Source organism: Maniola jurtina, chromosome 2 (assembly GCF_905333055.1).
Source record: "Maniola jurtina chromosome 2, ilManJurt1.1, whole genome shotgun sequence".
Lineage (NCBI taxonomy): Eukaryota > Metazoa > Arthropoda > Insecta > Lepidoptera > Nymphalidae > Maniola > Maniola jurtina.
Genome location: NC_060030.1, coordinates 7,226,675 through 7,232,882, shown reverse-complemented (window position 1 = coordinate 7,232,882; position 6,208 = coordinate 7,226,675).

Sequence of the window (6,208 nt, the reverse complement as noted above, 5' to 3'; positions counted from 1 at the left end):
TAGTTTGATGGATGCTCTGTTCGATGGAATATGTATGAATGACCGAAGATGCACCAGAAAGTTTCAATCATGAACGGCAAACCAGGTTTGCAATAATTGTACATTACAAAAAGAATAAGAATTGTATTACTATTTACTAACTTTAGGTTTCTTCACTCGATTATTACATAAAGAAAATACTAAAAAAAACACGACAAGTAAACTACTGCAGTGTACTTAAAATCCAATATTTTACTAACGTTGTATTTTAAAATAAAACGCTCAATTTGCTTATCGCCTAATGTTTTATGTATGATGCAAAAAGATAAAATCTCTCTAGTGATTTGTTACTCTATATTCGCAATTTGCCGTGTTATTGGTAAAATGAAACGTTTTTAAGCCCAAATCGATTATTGTTACAATTTTATCGGTCTGATTTGACCGCTTTGCGTGACCACAAAATCATTTAGTCAAACCTATGGGGTCTATTAGATGGTAGATTCTGCTTTGGTAGATGGACGGATGAGTGACTAGCAAAGAATTATCCAGATATTTGTTGTGCAAATATTAGCCACAAAATTACTTTTAGTACGTCAGTCCCAGCAATCACTGTGGGAAAAGTTAAAACTGACTGCAAAACCTTATACCTAGTCTAACGAATCCACTACGTTTAATTGTGTTTCAATACACGTTTAAACTCCATCTTGATAAAGTGAAGACTACCAAAATAATTAACTGGCCGTGCAATCAGATATCTTGTACAGACTACAAATGTAAAGAGACATTCTAGGGACTGGCTTATCTAAATAGATAGAGGACTTAATTAAAGAAAGTGCATGAACGAGTTCAGCGACTTGCTTATCGATGCATATAATTATCCACTGATTGTCCGAGAACTGACAAACTTACTGTCGCAAATAAACTCGAATTTGTAAAGCGATCACGTAAAGACCTTTTGTATTGTATTGTTTGCTGTTTGTCTCTATTACTCGATTGAATTGTTCAAAAGAAAGCGATCATGCAACGAACGCTAAAGGTGATCGCACATGGCCGCATAAGACCGCTGAAAACGTGGAAGCTATATTATTATGAATTAGGCTTTATTACAGACATTGAGGCTAAATTAGTACCTATAGAAGGGCTATTTCAAACAAAAATCAAATTCTATAAAGCTATCAAAATTAGTAGCTGAATGACATACTCGCACCTGCAAATATTTTTGTTAGGAACCGTTTTGTTCGTAGTAAAACGCAGAGATAATAAAAAAATGCGATATATATTCACCTCTTGCGGGTCGTTATCTTTATTAGATTGGATTGCATGTACTTAGGTGCTGTTTTATAAGCCCGATAATCATGTCACGCTATTATGCAAATTGAATCTAAAAACCTTATCATTTGATTAAAGCATTTTTGTAATGCAATGCAACTAGATGATGCCCGCAGCTTCACCTGCGTGTATTGGTCAGATCCCCTGCAGCAACAGGATTAAGGAGTTGGAATCCAAATTTTATATGGAACAATGTCGCAAAGTTCCTCTATCGATTAAAAAAAATACGCAAATCGGTTCAGAAATCTCGAAGATATCAGTGCATAGGAAGAAAAACACAACTCCTCCATTTTTAAAGTCGGTTAATAAAGTAGCCTATGTTACTCCTTAGTTCCTTTGAAAATTGAAACATATTTAATTTTTTTTTTAAATGATGTGTCCACAAATTTCAGATTTATTCCTGTACTTGCGCTATAAGACTTACCTACCTGCCAAATTTCATGATTCTAGGTCAACGGGAAGTACCCTATAGGTTTCTTGACAGACACGACGGACGGACGGACGGACAGATAGACAGACAACAAAGTGATCGTATAAGGGCTCCGTTTTTCCTTTTGAGGTATGGAACCGTAAAAGTAGTCCGCAGGTCGATTCCCGAAAACCTGCATCAATCATTATTACAATCGCAATTGTTGTGATTGGCTGAACTTACCAACCAATCAGAGATGATTGCGATCGTGACATTGTAACTGTCATTCTACCGCAATCGAGCACCTGAATCTACTTACTACACAAACCCTCAGTCTAAATGAAGTTGACGTGACTCCAACACGACAATTCACGAAGTTCAAATTACTAGGTCAAACGAATGATCCTAAGTAGGTATGGGCAATTTGAGCAAATCATAGTAACTAGGGCACATTACTGCATGACGACCGTGTTAGATGCTCAGTCTTCCATTAGTGATTCAAACCGTTAGGCGAATTACATCATTAATGTTGTGTCAGGTGAACGGTATTTTTGCCATTAAGTGTAGATTCACATTAGATATAGTATCTACCTGACCTGATAGCATGCCTGTGTAAAAAGTATTAAGTTTGAAATTAACTGACATAATCTACCTAATAACTGAACCTACGAAAATTAACATTTTGCTTATTAGATTTAAGTCAATTTTTACACCTTACGTTTTTGAAGTGAAAAATCCCCGGCGCGTAGGCCGATTTTAGGATAGGTAAAAACTACAAAGCCGCGTCACCGACATGCTAATGGTGAAATAGTGCTCAGAGCTCGGTATATTAAATTAAGTAATGTTAATGGTTTTAATTTACATTAATTTTTGATACTACAATTAATTTGAGAATCCAAAAAAACATTGTTATTTTATACTTTTAAGTTTTCTCCACTGACTGGCAATTTTTTTTGAAATTATTAAGAATTCAAAATGTGGATAGATAAGAGTAACCTGGATTAATGTATAATATTGTAATGTAATTCTGTATTTATTGAATGCCTACCTAGATTTACGATTTCATGTTACACATAATTATTATAATTTCCCAACATCATTATAGGTGTTGACCTTTGCAGAATTTAATAAAAGGGTACAGGTTCAAACCATGTTGAAACATTTGAACTTATATTAAATAACACGGACTTATAGCTCAATTATAAGATAATTAGGTACGTATAGGTAGGTATTAATTAACTATCTATTGTTTTCGCTTTTTTCTGTGTAATCGTTTCATTTCCAAATTTCTTAATATATTTTGACATCATACAATCTATATCCTAAATGAGGTACGATTTAGAAATTTTGAAAAGGAAGGTTTAAGTATAGTGCATAATAACTACATTCCTAAATTCTCACGTTTTTTTGTTCATAAAATAGATAAACCCACAGGCCATGAATATGCCAAGCCATTTTATACTTTACCTAGGTATCTATTCAATTATTTGGCGTTAGATAATAGTTTCTATACGAACTTTCGATAAGTGACTGGCTATTCCAAACTAGCCGTCATTACAGGGGCAGACGATAATTAAGTATGGACAATGGCAAAGTTTAACAATGAGTTTAACTCGCAGACTAAGCACCCATTATAAAATGCATGAGCTACAGAAATCCATAGAGAATTTATATATGCAATTCGACGAACGCAGATTGTAGGTGTTAGTATGAATATTAATTAGACAATAAAGGCGCCCACGCACTTGAACTGAACGCGCGGCAGTGACGCGCTACGCGGTACGCGCGTCGCGGCTGGAGAGAATATCGTGCGGGGCGCTGCCGCGACGCGCAGTTCAGTTGCAGTTCAGTTCAAGTGCGTGGGTACCTTAAGGGTACTCTATTCGCACATTCCAAATACGTTGTCTGACACCTTTTGTTCCATGTCCTTCAGAGCCTTACATGAACTCAATAGCCACTTCCTGGGTAAGTTAATAATGGCAAAGTGACTATGTGCATGACAGAAAAAATTATCGGACGAGACTTGAATTTCGAGTACGACCTGCAACCCAAGCACAACCAGTGCGACAATCAATGATATTTCGAGCCAATTCACTGACCGCGATAGAGATATTTCGCACTCATTGCGCTTGGACTTCTGGTAGTTAAGTAGGCTTTGAAGTCGCAATGCCTAATTACCATTTTTTGTGCAGTAGGAACTGTTTTAAAGTGAAAATGTAGGTAAGTTAACTGTTTTCTTTTTTTTTATGATCAAGTATATTCAATGTATAAAATACGCGACTGCATTAGGCAATACTTACTAATTAAGGAAAATGGTAATATCGCATTGAAGCGCTAACTTGTCATCAAATGCGCGTGAAGGGTTACGTACTATCGTACAAGAAATAATTTTTTAATTTTTTTTGTTAATTTTCTTGTTCTACCGGCAAACACATTCTGTGAAAATTTTAAGTCTCTACCTATTATGGTTCATGAGATACAATCCACTAACAGACAAACGGACGGACGGACAGCGGAGGCTTAGTAATAGGACCCTGTTGGCACCCTTCGGGTACGGAACCCTAAAAAATGAAAAGGTGTGAATATTTCTCTACTTGCTCACCGGATGTTGAACTAAATTTAAACCAGATGAAAAACAGTTTCTACCTTAAAATAGAACGTAGGTGAAGACGTCTTCCTATTGTATTTATGTACATTTTAGAAACAAGCAAGAGTTTTTATTATTTTACTAGCTGATGCCCGCGACTTCGTTCGCTTGGATGTAAATTTTTTAAAATCCCGTGGGAACTCTATGATTTTCCGGGATAAAAAGTAGCCTATGGGCTAATCCAGGGTATAATCTATCTCCATTCTAAATTTCAGGCAAATCCGTCCAGTAGTTTTTGTGTGAAGGAGTAAGAAACATACACACATACAAACATACACACAAACTTTCGTCTTTATAATATTAGTGTGACTAGAACTAGATGATATACGGAACCCTGAAACTGCCAAGCTACTTACTATTCGGTACTTTTATCTATTCCACGCTCTAAGCCCTTACTATATCTACAGATTTGACGCCAAGATTGTAGTTTACGGGTGGCCTATTTACAGCCACAAATACAAGATTCTTTTTCGTCTCCACAAAGCTTATCCGCGCCGTATTCGGGTGAAGAGCTTTATCTCATTTCATCCCCTTTGTGTTCCGAAAATGTGCTGATATATGCCTGGAACACTTTAGATGCATAATCTCAACTAATGTGTTGCAAGTTCGCTCTAAATGGGTCGCGAAGATCGAATAGAAATTGGTTTATGTAAAATGCACGTTAGCAAAGCAAAATCGAGTACAAAAGCTGGGAAAATCTTAAAGAAATAAGCTCACAACTCACAAGGTAGCATCCAAAACGTACGTAAAACCAATAGGTGCTTGGTAATATATTTTTATGTAATAGTATGTTACCTATATTATGCTATGACCTTACATAACTTAGGCAAAGAATACTATTATAACATGTAGTTGTCGCCCAATCCGCATTTTCTCATTCTGAAAGATGACCCGCGCTCAGTAGTGAGTCGGTGATGGGTGGATGATGATTGGTGATGACTGATACGTAATTGAAACAACATTGTTATGTGGTTGATTACTTTATTTATCCTATTAATTAATATATACCAAACATACACTGTTAATTATTACGCATATTTTAAAAATTAGGTAGGTACATTTTAAAGATCTCAGGGAGAGTCAATAAAATATATAATAAAAAAAAAAAAGTAGACAGATAAGCGAAAATGTAAGTCGAGAACCCCGATAAATATTATCAGGAAATGAAAAGAAGAATAAACTTTGCAAAAAAGGTTGTTTATCGAGTCACAAGTTTGCACACACCCAAAAACAAATTTTCATCTTCACGCAACCGTGAAGATGAAATAAATATTTTATTTCATATAATATTTTGCAAATATTTTGCAAATATTTTGCAAATATTTTGCAAATATTTTGCAAATATTTTAACAAGTATAAATTAAAAATTTTCAACACCCCCGACAAATCATTTTCAAATAAATAATTATGTATATCTAGGCAATGTCCATCTTGACAGCTTGACATTTGTCAATTGACACTTGAATATTATGAACCTAAGGGTTATCTAACCTTCTTTTCTACAAGAAAACTAGAAAATAGCTAATAACTTTTAAACGGCTGAACCAATTTTTTTGGATTATAGCTAAGAACACTCTCGATCAAGCCACCTTTCAAACAAAAAAAAGTAAATTAAAATCGGTTCATTCGTTTAGGCGCTACGATGCCACAGACAGATACACAGATACACAGATACACAGATACATAGATACACAGATACACAGACACACAGATACACAGATACACAGATACACACGTCAAACTTATAACACCCCTCTTTTTGGGTAGGGGGTTAAAAAAATAACATTCTACATATATTATTACTCAATAAAATTCATAAGTGACATTGTTAAAACACGAACTTA